We start from the raw sequence: 19,009 nt of genomic DNA on the forward strand, positions 1-19,009 counted from the left end.
TCAGATTCCCTCTCTCAATTGCTCATTTAGCTGCCCATCCTCTTGTGTGCTTTAATTTATTATTATGCACTCTTTGGGTAGGAGAGAGGTTCCTACTCATTCCTTGATTATATTCTTGCCTCTTACGGGTCTTCTCCTGGTGTCATATATCCCTGCCTACTCCCGCTATCATGTAATCAGACACCACCCCAAAGGCATTCCGACTATCTATATAGGTTTACACATTTTCCTTTGGCTACCCCCCTTTGATCAAATCCTGTATGGGCTGGGCCATTTCTACTTTGTTTCCCGGGCCTGCCTGTTTGTTTGACTTATAATCTGGGGGCCAGTACACTTCATTCGCTTTAGGGTCGACTAAAGCTCCTACTTCTCGCAGTATATCTATCCCTAGGATTGTTCCTTCGGTGTTCTCGCATACCCACAACTGTGTAGGTATTATTATACATCCAGTTTCTAGTAAGACTGTTTCGCTCTTATAAGCCCTGATTCTTCGTCCACCGATTCCTGCTATACTAACTGAAAGTTTCGTTCGGGGCAAGGGTAAGTCTGTCAATGAGATTGTGGCTCCTGTGTCTATTAACATTTTGCACTGTCGGCCCCCTACCAATGCATCAACAAACATCCTCGGATCCCCCTCCCCTCTCTGGCGCGGTCCCTTCCTGCTGCCATCCCTAGAAGCTTGCGAGCAATCAAAGCACGCAGCCAGTCCTAATGCCCCTCCCATCTGTTTTTGGGCATTTGTCTCTTCCCTTGTGTCACTATGTATCCTAGGTAGACTACTTCATCCTTCCCTACCTATACCTTTCTAAGGTTTAACTCTAGTCCCGCCTTCTATAAGGCTTCCAGTACCATAGTCAATTAAATCTTGTAGAGGGACCTGCCACTATCAGATATTCTTGCGGAGTGGAGTTATCTTATTCAATTTGGACTACACCAATTTACATCAACCAGAATTTCACTGTGGCCACAATGAAAGTCTGGTTTTAATAGGTTAATTTACCTCATAACTCCAAGGTTAGATCTTAGACTGAAACTTAATCTTTCATTAAACAAACTTTTTGTTGCTCTTCTCAGTTTTTACACTCCAGCTTAACTTAAATTGTAATAGGTTTTTTTCATTCTGAGGGCACAATCTTATTCACACCTTCTTAAACTTCCAAAATCCCCGACAAGACAAAGGGGTTAAATGCTTTTACTTTAACACAGAGAAGTGGGTGGAGCTACAACACACAGCAGACAGTTCTTTTTCTTAACGGACAGATTTTCAGACAAAGGAATATTGAATCCTCTTAAACATTCCTAATCAGGAAAACATCCACACTCTCACATTTTTATACAAACTGTAATTTCAGCATATGTCTAAGGTTCCTTTCACTCAGCAAATCTCGTGTTTTACTCGTCTTGGTACAGATGCTAATAACTTCCATGTTGGTAAAGCTTTAAGTTTATCTTTTCCTTCCTTTTTAAATCTGTGACTCAACAGCTTTCCCTAGTTTCCAAATCCCTGTTTGTTTGGTTTTTTTTTGCTGGGGTTTCAAATTGGTTCGCCTGCAAATTAGATCTTTTTCCTTCTTTATCTCTCCCTTCTGTTTCAATTCCTTACATTATCTGTTGCCTCTTTATCTTTAGCTCCTCCCCACCAAGCCTTTGGCTCTCTGCACTGTTTCTTTTTATTTTCCAGGAGTCGGGTTATAGAATCCAGGTCCTTTGAGGATTCTTCTTCCACCCTCTTAGTCATAACTAACTGCTACGTTTAATGCTTAATTCACGGTATTGGTGAATTAGGTTTGTACGCTACGTTGTTCGCCCCTATAGCATCACCTTAGTTAATTTCTTGCTTTCTGTTAGTCACTTCGTTTTGTTAGACACACACCAACCCTTTAGTTCCGAGGTTTCGGTACTGTGGGGTCTGTAGCTCCCGGCGTCCTACTTGATCCTGGCCATCACGTGGGACTACTGTCCTCTTAATTCAGGCTCAGGCTAGGTGCTGGGGACAGACCTCACCCTTGTCCGTTCTAACCTCTTTATGACCGTAGGGTTTTATCTCATTCACTCACCACGGTGCACCCATTCATTCAATTGTTGAGATTTCGCCGTCTCACAGATTTTAGGGAACTATCTGCCCCTAACTGAGGTATCACCGCCTCATGGTCCTTAGGGAACTACCTGCCCCAAAGGTTGGTAGGGAACTACCTGCCCCTACTGAGGTTTTCCCGCCTCACGGTCCTTAGGGAACTACCTGTCCCAAAGGTTGGTAGGGAACTACCTGCCCCTACTGAGGTTTTCCCACCTCACGGTCCTTAGGGAACTACCTGTCCCAAAGGTTGGTAGGGAACTACCTGCCCCTACTGAGGTTTTCCCGCCTCACGGTCCTTAGGGAACTACCTGTCCCAAAGGTTGGTAGGGAACTACCTGCCCCTACCCCTACTGCAGTTTACTTTTTAACCGCCTTCAATTAAAGGTGTCTTTCTTTTTATAGTTCTTTTATACGTCGATTCTGACTCAATGTCTCACCAGCGATTAACCCCTAATTTTACAGGTGGTAATTAAAACACACTCACCCATCATAGGTTAACGCTGTCCGAGAGTCTGGTTCAGAACGCACATCCCATCCTCGTCGCCAATTGATGTAAGCCCCCAAAGTGTGGACTAAGTGATATACAAAGTCGACAACACTGGCTTGTTATAAGAAAGACAGACCCAATAATTGAAGTAAAAACGGTTTATTCAGGCCTGGGGAGCTATGGCTCTTGCGTCCCAACACAAGGCTCCAACTCCACCGAATCTCTTGAGGTTCACACAGTTATACAAAAATTAAGGCCCTGCCCTAAAGGCGGGGATAAGCTTATTAGCATATACAGAATTATAGTTAAATTGTAATTATAAAACCGTGACATTCCATTCTTCCAGTCGCTTACAAATCTCACATTTCGTTATCCGTTGGTCCTGTTACTTTCTCATGACCCAGGGGCCTCAACTTTATTACTTTACGATCGTCCATTTGCTGTTGTCAGATGGCTTGGTCTTTTTTAGTATTTCTCTAAGATAGTAGATCTTTCCAAAGCGGGCAATCCGCAGACTTTCTGTCTCTCTCTCTTGAATTATTTCTACAGAGCAAAAACACTTTAGTTAGTTAAAAGAATAGAACCCTGTTGAGCTTCACACTTAACAAACCCTTAAGTGCAAAGGTGTCGACTCGCGTGGCCGAACCCATATATCTCTCCCTCTTTCTAAGGGGTTGTTTTGACAGTTTTAATCTCTCAGCAGTTAACCCGTAGTCCTGTTTAAACCTTATCTGGGTTTATACAACTTTTACAGACTTCTATTGTTCAACTCGGAGCACGAATTAACCTATTCCCTTCATTTTGTATATTGGTGTTACAGATGAATCCTGGTTTGTTTTACCTTATTAAATCCAATTTTTAATATCTTACTTCAGTTAGATGTATAGAGTTGTGGTGTAGGTTGTCCCTTTTTGGATGACTTTATGATTTGGTCAGCATGGCGCCTTATTATGCTTTCTCCGATGTCCACGGTATACATCAGTGGTCCTAGTAGTCGTGTGCAGATAGTTCCAGGCTGCCATTTCTCGGTACAGTAGTCCCGGGCCAAAACTTGTTGACCTATCTGGAAGGTTCTAGTTGGCCTTTCATTCATGCCTTGAAACTGCCGGCTCTCCACGTCCCTTCTGATGTTGGGCTTGACCAAATCCAGCCGGCATCTTAGGTTTCTATTGAAGAACATCATGGCGGGAGTTTGGTTGGTAACCATATGTGTTGCATTCCTGTATGCGAATAACAAGTTATCCACCTTGTGCTGAAGTTTTATGTCTTCATTACCCATGGCCTTTATGGCCTTCTTGAAGGCCTGGACAAACCTTTCAGCCAATCCATTGGTGGCGGGATGGTATGGGGCGGACGTGTAGTGCTTAACCCCATTGTTTTTTAAGAACTTTCTGAATTCTTCGGACACAAATTGCGGTCCATTATCGGAACATATCTGTTCCGGCAGCCCATTCCTGGCAAATATGGTCCTTAATACTGTGATGGTTTTTTCCGTGGTGGTGGAGGACATCTTTATTACCTCCGGCCACTTGGAGTGTGCATCAACCACGATTAAGAACATTGAGTCCATAAATGGACCAGCAAAGTCGATGTGCACCCTTTGCCAGGGAGATGAGGGCCACTCCCATAGATGTAGAGGGGCTTGTGGTGGAGCGTTTTGGACCTTCTGGCATCCTAGGCAGCTCTTGGTCATTTCTTCGATGTCTCCATCGATATCTGGCCACTATACAAATGCCCTAGCTAGGTTCTTCATTTTCACTCCACCCAGATGCCCCTCGTGAAGCTCCTTTAGCACTTTATCCTGGAGTTTGGTTGGAATTACCATTCTGGATCCACACATCAAGGTTCCTCGGCACACTGACAGCTGTTCTCTTCTTTGCGAGAATGCTGGCAACACTGGTTCGCCATGTGCTGGCCATCCCTTCACTGTTAAATCGTAGACCCGTGAGAGAGTCGGGTTATTTCTCGTCTCCCTTTCAATGGCAGAATTTGTTACTGGTAGACATTCCACTATGGTAGAGTGGAACATCTCTACTGGGTCTACTGTAGGTGCCCCTTCTACCGTTGGCAACGGTAGGCGCGATAAACCATCAGCATTCCCATGCTGTTTTGATCCTTTGTATTCTATGTTGTATTGGTGTGCCCCTAGAAAAAGGCACCTCTGTAGCCTTTGCGCTGTCATAATGGGAACACCTTTTTTAGGGTTGAATATGGAGATGAGGGGTTGATGGTCAGTCAACAAGGTAAATTTTTGTCCGTGTTGGTAATGGTTGAATTTCTTCACTCCCCATACCAGGCTGAGTGCTTCCCTGTCGATTTGGGCATAGTTACGCTCAGCTGAGTTTAATGAGCGTGACGCAAAAGCTATCGGCCGTTCTGAGCCATCAGGGAATTTATGGGATAATACTGCTCCTATGCCGTAAGGGGATGCATCGCACGCCAGTCTGATTGGCAGTGATGGGTTGTAATGAGCCAAAACTTCTTCGGATGAGATTAAGTCTTTGCATTTATGGAAGGCATGTTTACAGTCTTCGTTCCATTTCCAAATCACTCCTGTTTGTAGAAGTTCATTAAGAGGGTGTAGAAGAGTTGATAAGTTCGGTAAAAATTTATGATAGTAATTTATTAATCCCAGGAACGACCTTAATTGTGAAACATTTTCAGGTGCTGGGGCTTTTATGACCGCTTCAATTTTTTCAGGTGACTTATGCAACCCTTCATTATTAATTATGTGGCCACAATATGATATCTGATTTTGGAAAAATTCGCACTTGGGGCAATTTGCTCGTAGGCCCCGTTCTTTCAGCCTAGTGAGCACCTGCTCCAAATGGGCAAGGTGCTCGTTGTCATTTTCTCCTGTTACAAGGATGTCGTCTAGGTAGCATTGAGTCCCCGGAATCCCTTGCAGGACTTGCTCCATAGCTCTTTGCCAGATAGCTGGAGCTGATGCTACTCCAAATACCAGTCGATTGTACTGGTACAGGCCTTTGTGTGTGTTTATCGTGAGATACTTTTTGGAGGCCTCCTCAACCTCCATCTGTAGATATGCCTGTGCCAAGTCAATTTTGGTGAAACGTTTCCCTCCGGATAGTGAGGCGAAAATATCTTCTACCTTCGGAAGAGGATACTGTACTGTGTGAAGGATCGGGTTTACAGTCACCTTGAAGTCTCCACAGATGCAAATTTTTCTCTGTTCTTCAGATTTATCATTATTCAATGCTTTTTTCATGACTGGAACGATGGGTGTTGCCCACTCGCTCCAATCTATTTTGGATAATACGCCTGCTTTTTCCAAATTCTCCAGCTCTGCCTCGACTGCTGGACGTATTGCGTATGGCACCGGTCTTGCCTTAAAAAATTTTGGAATTGCTGCATCTTCCACTTTTATTGAGGCGGTGATGCCTTTCAAGGTTCCTAGTTTCTCTTGAAACACTTCTTTGGCGTTGGCCAAGATGTCTTTTAATCGTTCAGGTATGATGTCATCATTGTTTTTTTCTTACTGGTCACCGTCAGTGCCTGAATGGAGTGCCAGTCTAAACATATCTTTCTGATCCATTCACGTCCCAACAACGGTGGACCACCATCTTGTAGAATGTATAAATACAACTTTTGTATTTCTTTGCCGTTGTATACAACAGGCACCCTTATTTTTCCTTTGGGGTATACTTTCTGCCCCGTATATGTTTTTAAGATAATGGATGTGTCTTTTAGAGGTATATGCGAAAATAGCCTCTCGTAATCCCGTTGATTTATTACGGTGAGAGCTGATCCTGTATCTAGCTCCATTTTAACTGGGGACCCTGCTATCGTGAGGGTAACCCAAATGGTTTGGTAATCATCTTTGGCAAGTACATTATGTAATTTGAGACAGCTTAGTCTCTTGTTTTTGAAGTCGCTATCGCTCTTCTGGCCTTCGGAGCTACTGTCCATCATTTGTACCTTCCTGTACTTTTCTTTATTGATTTTTTTTTTTCTGTCTTTGGATTTATTTTGTCCAGATCGGCATACCCGTGCAATGTGTCCAATCTTTCCGCATTGCCTGCATGCTTTGTCCTTGAACCAGCAGTCCCTCTGGTTATGGGTGGATCTGCCGCAGTGATAACATCTTTCGAAACCCTGTGTCATTTCATGGGTGCCGAAGTCCTGTGTCTTTTGTTGTATCTCTGCAGCTCCTCTTGCTGCTGCTTCGCATGATACAGCCATACTGAAAGCTTTGTCCAATGTTAAATCTTTTTCAGAAAGCAGCCTTTTTTGTGTTCCTTCACTTAAGAGACCGCAAACGAATTTGTCTTGAAGATAATCTGATAGTCCTGCCCCGAATTGGCAGTACTTTGATAGCTTTCTTAATTTGGTTAGGTAATCAGCGTTACTTTCATTCTTGTGTTGATTTCTCTTGAAGAACTTGAATCGTTCCGCTATCAGCAGCGGTGTTGGGTTTAAGTGCTCCTGCAGGGTATCAACAATTTCTTTAAAATTCTTGTCCTTTGGTTTGGCTGGAGTGATTACATTTCATAACAGCCCGTATGCCTTTGCGCCTATTAGGTTCAGAAGTACTGAAGCTTTTTTTTCATCTTCTATTCCATTTGCAGTGCAATATACCTCTACTCTTTCCACGTATGTGGTCCAATCCTCTATTTCGCTATCAAAAGCATCAATATTGCCAGACTTAGGCATTTCAGAAAAGATATGGCGCTTCCCGCGCTTTTTTTTCTTTTCTGCAGCAAAGATATGGCGCTTCCCGCGCTTTCCCGCTGCTGCTGCCGATGACAACGCTGTTTACCACGATTTCCGTTCTTTTTTTTAAATTTACTGTTGGAGACTCATTCCCGCCGGAGTTTCTCTCCAGGTCTGAACGCTGACCTGCTTGCCGCGCCGGCCGTCTCCCGAGTGCTCCCTCCCAGTCCATTATTGCTTGCCTCCGATTTTGCTGCCTGTCTCAGCTGCAGAGCCAGCCGCTGGAGCCCCAGCCTGATGCCCAGGAAGGATTAGCGCAGTACCTGCCACCAGCTTGGCCAGCTGGTGAAACCACAGCTTTTCTCACTTCCTTGAGTCTTCTGGACGCCCGAGGAATCGATGTCCTTGAGGTGCTGCCGAATTGCAGGTAAGTCCGTTTCCACTTCGTCGCCACTGTAGTGTTCGTGTGTTGATAAAGACACTGAAGACAGGAGTTGGTTCATAGGTGTTTACTAAGCAAAGTCTGGGGGGGGGTTCTAACGGATATACACAATATACAGGCTTATATAGCCCGAGTGGCAATTACCGGCATTACAGCACACCTGGGGCTCTTAAAGGCACATACACTACAATTTCTTTAAAATCCTCTTAGCCAATTTACAACCCATGCTCATCAGAAAGCCACGTGAACTTTTAACTCATCGTGTGCTGGAGGCACCCAAGTTGTGTGAACCCTGTTCCCATATCCGACATCCATTACTGGATGAGAAGAAACTTCTTCCAATTAAATATTGAGAAGACCAAAGCCATTGTCTTCGCTCCCCACCACGAACTCCGTTCCCGAGCCACTGACTCCAGCCCTCTCCCCGGCAACTGTCTGAGGCTGAAACAGACCGTTTGCAACCTTGGGGTCATATTTGACCCTGAAATGAGGTTCCGACCACACATCCACTCCATCACCAAGACCGCCTATTTCCACCTTGGGAACATCACCCGACTCCGCCCCATCCTCAGCTCATCCGCTGCTGGAACCCTCATCCATGCCTTTGTTACCTCGAGACTTGACTATTCAAACACACTCCTGGCCGGCCTCCCACGTTCTACCCTACATAACCTTGAAGTCATTCAAAACACGACTGCATGTGTCCTAACTCGTACCATGTTCCGTTCACCCATCACCCCAGTGCTTGCTGACCTACATTGGCTCCCGGTTAAGCAGCGTCTCAATTTTAAAATTCTCATCCTTTTTTTCAAATCTCTCCATTGCCTCGCCCCTCCCTATCTCTGTAATCTCCTCCAGCCCTACAACCCCCCGAGATATCTGCGCTCCTCTAATTCTGGCCTCTTGCGCATCCCTGATTATAATCGCTCAACCTTTGGTGGCCGTGCCTTCAACTGCCAAGGCCCTAAGCTCTGGAATTCCCTGCCTAAAACTCTCCACCTCTCTACCTCTATCTCCTCCTTTAAGACGCTCTTTAAAACCTACCTCTTTGACCAAGCTTTTGGTCACCTGTTCTAATATCTCCTTATGTGGCTCGGTGTCAAATTTTGTTTTATATGTGAAGCACCTTGGGACGTTTTACGACGTTAGAGGCACTATATAAATACAAGTACAAGTTGTTGTTGCCTCAGTAATGGCCTACAGGAGCATCTATATGGAGAGTCTAGAACTTGGGGCATAGTCTCAGGATAAGGGGTCGTCCATTTTTATTGATCATTCCTGGGATGTGGGCGTCGCTGGCAAGGCCGGCATTTATTGCCCATCCCTAATTGCCCTTGAGAAGGTGGTGGTGAGCTGCCTTCTTGAACCGCTGCAGTCCGTGTGGTGAAGGTACTCACACAGTGTTGTTAGGTAGGGAGTTCCAGGATTTTGATGCTGGAGGAACGGCCGATATATTTCCAAGTCTGAGGTTTGAGATGAGGAAAAATTTATTTTCTCAATGGGTTGTGAATCTTTGGAATTCTCTACCCCAGAGGGCTGTGGCTGCTGAGTCGTTGAGTATTTTCCAGACTGAGATTGATAGTTTTTGGACTCGAGGGGAATCAAGGGATATGGAGATCGGGCGGGAAAGTGGAGTTGAAGTCGATGATCTGCCATGATCTCATTGAATGGCAGAGCAGGCTCGAGGGACCGTATGGCCTATTCCTGCTCCTAATTCTTATGTTCTTATGTTCAATGCCAAACCAAGACCTTATTGGATATAAGGTGTGATATTAGTACCAAACACTCCTCGCTGTGCTATTTTAACAAATGTATAAGCTGTTTAACATAAAAGACAAAGGAATTGACAAGGGAAATTTCGATGAGACAATATCCTGGGTGCGTGCCGCCAAAAATCTCCAAGTAAACAGGCGTTCAAAATTCCTCCCTCTAAGTTTCAGTTTGCTACAAAAACACCTCTGTCACTTGATGGTGAATGAGATCACTCTGAAATGATGGTTTGGGATTTCCCATCTCGAGTGATGCACATCCCACTCACTTCCTCCTTCCCCTCTCGCCTACCATCTTGCTTACATTAAATTCTTCATGTGGGTTTCTTTGTCTAATTCCATTCCATGAAATCGATTGTGTCAATGCCCTTTGTTGACAACACTGAATCTGGCCCAGTGAGGAGGGCGAGACAAAGATGTCATTTCACAGTGTGTGAGGCACAGGAAAAGCTGGACCAGTAACATGAGTAATGCCCATCTTAAACAACTTAACCAGTTTGTTCAATGACACAATTCGACAATGTATTCATCGTGTAAACTCTAGTGCTCACTTTATGCCTCGTAATTTTTCAATGATGCGTGTTCAGAAATTATTGCAATATTCCAACCGCCAATGCCTAATAACTAAGTCTGTACACATGCCACTCCATTAATAAACAACAACAAAAAAACTTGCATTTATATAGCGCCTTTAATGTAGTAAAACATCCCAAGGCGCTTCATAGGATCGTCATCAGGCATAATTTGACACCGAGGAGATATTAGGACAGGTGACCAATCAGCTTGGTCAAAGAGGTAGGTTTTATGGAGCGTCTTAAAGGAGGAAAGAGAGGTAGAGAGATGGAGAGGTTTAGGGAGGGAATTCCAGAGCTCAGGGTCCAGGCCACCAGTGGTGGAGCGATGGAAATCAGGGCTTCGCAAGAGGCCAGAATTGGAGAAGAGCAGAGATCTCGGAGGGTTGTAGGGCTAGAGGAGGTTCCAGGGATAGGGAGATGAGTACAATGGAGGGGATTTGAACAGTCAGTGCATCAACCACTGAAATAAATCTGGGTTATCCATTGCTCTACATATAAACAATCTAAACCCAAATTCCAGCCTGTAACTCACTCCCGGGTATCTGTTATTCAATATATAACCCCCCTCCCCGCCCTGAACCCCTCGATTAGATTCCAGCCTGTGACTCACTCCTGAGTATCTGGTATTCTATATATAAACCCCCTGAACCCCTTGATTAGATTCCAGCCTGTAACTCACTCCCGGGTATTTGTTATTCTATATATAAACCCCCTGAACCCCTTGATTAGATTCCAGCCTGTAACTCACTCCCGGGTATTTGTTATTCTATATATAAACCCCCTGAACCCCTTGATTAGATTCCAGCCTGTAACTCACTCCTGGGTATCTGTTATTCTATATATATACCCCCCAAACTGCTCTATTAAATTCCAGCCTGTAACTCACTCCTGAGTATCTGGTATTCTATATATAAACCCCTCTGAACCCCTCGATTAGATTCCAGCCTGTGACTCACGCTTAAGTATCTGTTATTTGATATATAAACCCCGCTGAAACCGTCGATTAGATTCCAGCCTGTAACTCACTCCCGGTATCTGTTATTCTATATGTGTACCCCCCGAACCACTCGATTAAATTCCAGCCTGTAACTCACTCCCGGGTATCTGTTATTCTAAATATAAACCCCCCAAACCCCTCGATTAGATTCAAGCATGTAACACTCCCAGGTATCTGATATTCTATGTATTGTTGAGATACCGCGGCAAATGTGGGAGTCGAGACCAGAGCTATTGAAAACACAACTGCTTTATTCCTACCACATGACAAACTGGAACTAGAAAAGCCCGCGCATCCACTTAAATACTTCCCAGACAGGAAGTGCTCCCGGCAGCCTGTCCCTGCGGGAAACAAGTTGCTGGAGGAAAGGGCCCCCAGTTGGGGGCTTCTGCTTAGACTGTCTGTGCCGCCGTGAGCAGATTATGTCCAGTGGTGGCGTGTCGCCACAGAGCTCCCCCCAGAATCCGCTTAGGAGGAGTGGACGAGTCGTGACGGTGGTCTAATGGTTCTGCCGCAGCGGCTCTGAGTGGTCGCCGGTCTGGTTGGTTGGGTCGGGCGGTTCGCCGCCGGCTGTGCTGGCTTGCCGGGGGGACGGCCTCTAGTTGGAGGCTGGGCCACGGGGACCTGTTCCCCTGGTTCTGTGTGTGCTGGTTTGAGCCGGTCGATGGAGACTGTCTCGACCCTGTCGCCGAGTCGCAGCTTGAAGACCTTGTCCCCGGTTTGTAGTACCTCGTACGGACCGTCGTACGGGGGTCGCAGGGGCCCGCAGTGCGCGTCGTGTCGCACGAAGACGAAGCGCGCCTGCTGTAAATTTGGCGGGACGTGAGGTGCGAGTTCGCTGTGTCGGTTGACCGGAAGTGGGGCGAACTGCTGAGCGGAAGAGAAAGAGTCGAGCCGCTGTTGTTCGGCCGACCAAGGCTTGGTAGGCTCCGGAAGGAATTCGCCTGGGACGCGCAGCGGTTGTCCGTAGACTAACTCCGCTGCCGAGGACTGGAGGTCTTCCTTGACCGCGGTGCGTAGGCCGAGTAGCACCCATGGTAGGCGGTCAGTCCAGGTACTGTCCTGCAGGCCGGCGCGGAGTGAGGCCTTGAGTGACCTGTGGAAGCGTTCACAAAGTCCGTTGGCCTGCGGGTGGTACACCGTGGTGCGGTGGAGCGTCACCCCGAGGTTGCGTGCTGTGGCCGTCCAGAGCTCGGAGGTGAACTGGGCGCCTCTGTCGGAGGTTATGTCAGCCGGTACGCCGAACCTCACAACCCAGGTGTTAACGAACGCCCTGGCGATGTCGGCTGTGGTGGTGGAGGTCAGCGGCACTGCCTCAGGCCAGCGTGTGTAGCGGTCGACCATCGTGAGGAGATAAGTTTGGCCTTGCGATGGCGGCAGGGGACCGACGATGTCGACGTGTACGTGGTTGAAGCGGCGGCTGGGTACCTCGAAGTCTCCCAGGGGTGCTTTGGTGTGCAGCTGTACCTTAGCCCGTTGGCAGGCGAGGCAGGAGGTGGCCCAAGTCCGAACATCTCTGCTGAGGCCGCGCCAGACGAAGCGCTTGGAGAGGAGTTTGACGGATGCACGGGAACCCGGGTGAGAGAGCCAGTGGAGCGCGTTGAAAACGCGGCGGCGCCAGGTCTCAGGGACGACCGGCCTGGGTTGGCCGAGTGAGACGTCGCACGTGACTGCCGTGGCTTCGGGCCCGTGTGCGACCTTGGCTAGGCGTAGCCCTGGCAGGCTGGTAGCCGCCGAGAGGAGGTCTGGGTCCGTGAGCTGGGCCGCTGCTAGTTGTGCGTAGTCGACCGCGAGGTGATTCGCACAGACGGCGGGACGGGAAAGGCAGTCGGCGACCACGTTGTCTCTACCGGAGACGTGCTGAATGTCCGTAGTAAACTCGGAGACGGCCGCGAGCTGGCGTTGCTGCCTAGCGGACCAGGGTTCGGTGTGCTTGGCCATCGCGTATGTGAGTGGCTTGTGGTCCACATACGCGGTGAAGGGGCGGCCTTCCAGGAGGAACCTGAAATGGCGGACCGACAGGTGGAGTGCGAGAAGCTCGCGGTCGAAAGTGGAGTATTTGACCTCCGGGGGGCGCAGTTGGCGGCTGTAGAAGGCAAGTGGCTGCCACGCGCCATTGACCCACTGCTCGAACACGGCCCCGACCGCATGGTCGGAGGCGTCGGTGGTGAGCGCGACCCGGGCATCGGCCCTCGGGTGCGCGAGCAGAGTGGCGTCGGCGAGCGCGTTTTTGGTGGCGTCGAAGGCGGCTGCCGTGTCAGTAGTCCAGGCTACGTCCATCTTGCCGGATTTTCCTCGGAGGGAGTCGTATAGGGGCTTCATGAGGGCTGCGGCTCTGGGGATGAACCTGTTGTAGAAGTTCACCATCCCGAGGAACTCCTGGAGGCCCTTGATGGTTGTGGGGCGGGGGAATTGCTGGACGGCCTGCACCTTGTTGGGCAGGGGGACGGCCCCAGCAGGGGCGATGTGGTGACCGAGAAAATCGATCTCGGTTAGGCCGAATTGGCACTTCGCCGGGCTGAGGATGAGCCTGTGTTGGGCTAGGCGCCCGAACAGGATGCGAAGGTGTTCGAGGTGCTCCTGTTTGGAGGAGCTGGCCACGAGAATGTCGTCTAGATAGACGAATAGGAAGTTCAGGTCCCGGAGGACTGAGTCCATAAGGCGCTGGAAAGCCTGTGCTGCATTCTTGAGGCCGAAGGGCATCCTCAGGAACTCGAACAGGCCGAATGGGGTGATGACGGCCGTTTTGGGGATGTCCGCGGGGTGTACGGGGACTTGGTGGTAACCGCGCACCAGGTCGACTTTGGAAAAGACGGTTCGTCCGGCCAGTCGGGCCGAGAAGTCCTGGATGTGTGGCACCGGGTATCGATCGGGGGTGGTGGCGTCGTTGAGGCGGCGGTAGTCCCCGCAAGAGCGCCAACCTCCGCCGGGCTTGGGGGCGATGTGGAGGGGCGAGGCCCAAGGGCTGCTGGAGCGGCGGATGATGCCGAGTTGTTCCATGGTGGTGAACTCGGCCCGCGCGATTTCCAGCTTGGCCGGGTTGAGTCTGCGGGCGTGGGCAGAAACTGGGGGGCCGGTGGTGGGGATATAGTGTTCCACACCGTGCTTGGCGGCTTTGGCCGAAAAGGTCGGGTTAGTGAGGGCGGGAAACTCAGCTAGGAGTGCCGAGTAGTCGTCCGTGACTCTGGCGAGGCAGTAGGTCGTCAGGCCGGCCGAACGGGCTGGGGCAAAGGCGCCGGGGATGGGGGCCATAGTGTTGATGTCGACGAGGCGGTGCCTCGGAATGTCGACAAGGAGGCCGTGGGCGCGTAGGAAGTCGGCGCCAATGAGTGGGCAGAGGACCTTGGCTGTGAGGAACTCCCAGCGGTAGCGGCGGCCCGCGAGGTCGAGCGTGACCATGCGGGTGCCATATGTGCGGATTTCAGAGCCGTTGGCTGCAGCCAGTGTGATACCCCGTGTGCCGCGTTGGATCTCGAGGGCGGAGGCGGGGGTGATGCTGTGCTGGGCCCCTGTGTCGCACAGAAATCGGCGGTTGGTTCTGTCGTCAGTGACGTACAGTAGGGGCTCCTTCTGCCCCGCGGCCATCGCGGGGGCCGGTGCGGGGGGGGGTTTGAAGATACACGGTGGCGTGCAGCGTTGAGCCCTAGCGCCAAAACGGGTGTGGTAGTAGCAGTGACCCGGAGTGGTAGGGCGGTCGGGCCTAGCGGCCCGGGAAGACCGCGTGGTCGTTGCCGTGAGGTCGGGCGCGACGTCGCGAGCGGCCTGTGCAGAGAGCAGCCGGTCGGCCTTTTCGGCTATATCATTCAGGTCCGTGGAGTCAGACTCCACAATGAGCGGGCGGATGCTGGCGGGGAGCTGCCGAATGAAAAGCGTGCGAAAAAGGGCGCCGGGGTTTTTGTCGTCTGAGAGGGACAGCATGTGGGAAAGCAGGTCTGATGGTGAAGCGTCACCAAGGCCGGGGAGGTCCAGGAGTTGGCAGTGGCGCTGGTAAGAGGACGTTTGAAATTTTTTAAGTAGCGCAGCCTTCAGATGTTCGTACTTGCCCTCTGTTGGTGGATTCTGCAGCGCTGCCCAAACCCTGGGGACTGTAGCGTAGGTGAGCGAGGCGACGAGGTAGTCGTACTTCGTGGCGTCGACTGTAATGCCTTTCAGCCGGAATCTGGACTCAGCTTGAACGAACCAGGCTTCGGCGAGGTTCTCCCAAAAGTCTGGTAATTTAACCGTGACTGCGTTTGTATCCGCCATGCTAGCTTAGGATTCGTCCTGAGCGTCGGGGTCACCAGTGTTGAGATACCGCGGCAAACGTGGGAGTCGAGACCAGAGCTATTGAAAACACAACTGCTTTATTCCTACCACATGACAAACTGGAACTAGAAAAGCCCGCGCATCCACTTAAATACTTCCCAGACAGGAAGTGCTCCCGGCAGCCTGTCCCTGCGGGAAACAAGTTGCTGGAGGAAAGGGCCCCCGGCTGGGGGCTTCTGCTTAGACTGTCTGTGCCGCCGTGAGCGGATTATGTCCAGTGGTGGCATGTCGCCACAGTATAAACCATCTGAACCCCTCGATTAGATTTTTATAAATTCATTCCTGGGATGTGGGCGTCGCTGGCAAGGCCAGCATTTATTGACCATCCCTAATTGCCCTTGAGAAGGTGGTGGTGAGCCGCCTCCTTGAAACGCTGCAGTCCGTGTGGTGAAGGTACTCCCACAGTGCTGTTAGGGAGGGAGTTCCGGGATTTTGACCCAGCGACGATGAAGGAACGGCGATATATTTCCAAATCAGGATGGTGTGTAACTTGGAGGGGAACTTGCAGGTGAAGGGGTTTCCATGCACCTGCTGCCCTTGTCCTTCTAGGTGGAAGAGGTTGCGGGTTTGGGAGATGCTGCTGAAGAAGCCTTGGTGAGTTGCTGCAGTGCATCTTGTAGATGGTACACACTGCAGCCACGGTACGCCGGTGGTGGAGGGAGTGAATGTTTAAGGTGGTGGATGGGGTTTCAATCAAGCGGGCTGCTTTGTCCTGGATAGTGTCGAGCTTCTTGAGTGTTGTTGGAGCTGCACTCATCCAGGCAAGTGGAGAGTATTCCATCTCACTCCTGACTTGTGCCTTGTAGATGGTGGAAAGGCTTTGGGGAGTCAGGAGGTGAGACACTTGCCGCAGAATACCTAGCCTCTAACTTGCTCTTGTTGCCATAGTATTTATGTGGCTGGCCCAGTTAAGTTTCTGGTCAATGGTGACCCCAGGATTTTGATGGTGGGGAATTCGGCGATGTTAATGCTGTTGAATGTCAAGGGGAGGTGGATAGACTCTTGCTTGTTTGAGATAGTCATTGCCTGGCACGTCTGTGGCGCGAATGTTACTTGCAACTTATCAGCCCAAGCCTGAATGTTGTCCAGGTCTTGTTGCATGCGGGCTTGGACTGCTTCATTATCCGAGGAGTTGTGAATGGCACTGAACACTGTGCAATCATCAGCGATCATCCCCATTTCTGACCTTATGTTGGAGGGAAGGTCATTGATGAAGCAGCTGAAGATGGTTGGGCCTAGGACACTGCCCTAAGGAACCCCTGCAGCGATTTCTTGGGGCTGAGATGATTGACCTCCAACAGCCACAACCATCTTCCTTTGTGCTAGGTATGACTCCAGCCAGTGGAGAGTTTTCCCCCTGATTCCCATTGACTTCAATTTTACTAGCGTGCCTTGATGCCACACTCGGTCAAATGCTGCCTTGATGTCAAGGGCAGTCACTCTCACCTCACCTCTGGAATTCAGCTCCTTTGTCCATGATTGGACCAAGACTGTAATGAGGTCTGGAGTCAAGTGGTTCTGGAGGAATCCAAACTGGGCATCACTGAGCAGGTTATTGGTGAGTAAGTGCCGCTTGATAGCACCGTCGACGACATCTTCCATCACTTTGCCGATGATTGAGAGTAGACTGATGGGATGGTAATTGGCCGGGTTGGATTTGTCCTGTTTTTTTGGACAAGACATACCTGGGCAGTTTTCCACATTGTCGGATAGATGCCAGTGTTGTAGCTGTACTGGAACAGCTTGGCTAGAGGTGCGGCTAGTTCTGGAGCACAAGTCTTCAGAACGATAGCCGGGATGTTGTCGGGGACCATAGCCTTTGCTGTATCCAGTGCGCTCAGCCGTTTCTTGATATCACGTGGAGTGAATCGAATTGGCTGAAGACTGGCTTCTGTGATGGTGGGGACCTCAGGAGGAGGCTGATATGGATCATCCACTCGGCACTTCTGGCAGAAGATGGTTGCAAACGCTTCAGCCTTGTTTTTTGCACTCATGTGCTGGGCCCCGTCATCATTGAGGATGGGGTTATTCCTGAAGCCTCCTCCTCCCGTTAGTTGTTTAATTGTCCACCACCATTCACGACTGGATGTGGCAGGACTGCAGAGCTTTGATCTGATCCGTTGATTGTGGGATCGCTTAGCCCTGTCTATAGCATGCTGCTTCCCCTGTTTAGCCTGCATGTAGTCTCGTGTTGCAGCTTCCCCAGGTTGGCACCTCATTTTTAGGTATGCCTGGTGCTGCTCCTGACATTCTCTTCTACACTCCTCAGTGAACTAGGGTTGGTCCCCTGGTTTGATGGTAATGGTAGAGTGAGGGATATGTCGGGCCATGAAGTTACAGGTTGTGGTGGAATACAATTCTGCTGCTGCTGATGGCCCACAGCGCCTCATGGATGCCCAGTTTTGAACTGTTAGGTCTGTTCTGAATCTATCCCAGTTAGCACAGTGGTAGTGCCACACAACACGACGGAGGGTGTCCTCAGTGTGAAGATGAGGTTTTGTCTCCACAATGACTGTGCAGTGGCCATTGCTACCAATGCTGTCATGGACAGGCGCATCTGAGACAGGTAGATTGGTGAGGACGAGGTCAAGTAGGTTTTTCCCTCATGTTGGTTCTCTCACCACATGTCACAGGCCCAGACTGGCAGTTAAGGACTTGGCCAGCTCGGTCAGTAGAGGTGCTACTGAGGCACTCTTGGTGATGGACATTGAAGTCTCCCAGCCAGAGTATATCTCCGTGCTTCTTCCAAGTGGTGTTTAACATGGAAGAGAACTGATTCATCCACTGAGGGAGGGCGGTAGGCGTTAATCAGCAGGAGGTTTCCTTGCCCATGCTTTACCTAAAGCCGTGAGACTTCATGGGGTCCAAAGTCAATATTGAGGAGTCTCAGGACCACTCCTTCCCGACTGTATACCACTGTGCCGCCACTCCTGGTGGGTCTGTCCTGCTGGTGGGACAGGATCTGCCCAGGGATGGTGATGGAGGAGTTTGGGACAGTGACTGAAAGGTATGATTCTGTGAGTATGAGTACATCAGGCTGTTGCTTGACTTGTCTGTGGAACAGCTCTCCCAATATTGGCACAAGTCCCCAGATGTTCATGAGGAGGACTTTGCAGCATCGACTGGGCTGGGTGTGCCATTGTCATGTCCGAATTCGATCCAGTTTTATTCTTATTATTGTTTCTCGTAGCAGTTGTATACAACTGAGTGACTTGCTAGGCCATTTCAGAGGGCAATTAAGAGTCAACCACATTGCTGTGGGTCTGGAGTCACATATGGCCAGACCAGGTATGGACGGCAGATTTCCTTCCCTAAAGGACATTAGTGAACCAGATGGGTTTTTACGACAATCTGGTAGTTTCATGGTCACCATTACTGATACTAACTTTTTGTTCCAGATTTATTTCATTAACTGAATTTAAATTCCCCAGCTGCCGTTGGGTCTGATTTGAACTCCCATCTCTGGTTCATTAGTCCAGGCCTACTACTAGTGATATATTGGCCCAGTAATTCCGGGCACAACGCGTGAGTAAGGACGGGGTACTCACGCGTGTGCCCGGAGGAATTGCCGGTTTTCAGCATGCACAGTGCATGCGCTGAAAACCGGCATTTCCTGTCCTCTGACCCAAGGGGTTAAGAGGCAGAACACGCGCAACTGCACAGGCAGCGCGTGCGCAGTGAAA

The sequence above is a fragment of the Somniosus microcephalus genome, unplaced genomic scaffold (assembly GCF_052327205.1).
Source record: "Somniosus microcephalus isolate GS21.2 unplaced genomic scaffold, FLI_Smic_1.0 unresolved_chr1, whole genome shotgun sequence".
NCBI lineage: Eukaryota > Metazoa > Chordata > Chondrichthyes > Squaliformes > Somniosidae > Somniosus > Somniosus microcephalus.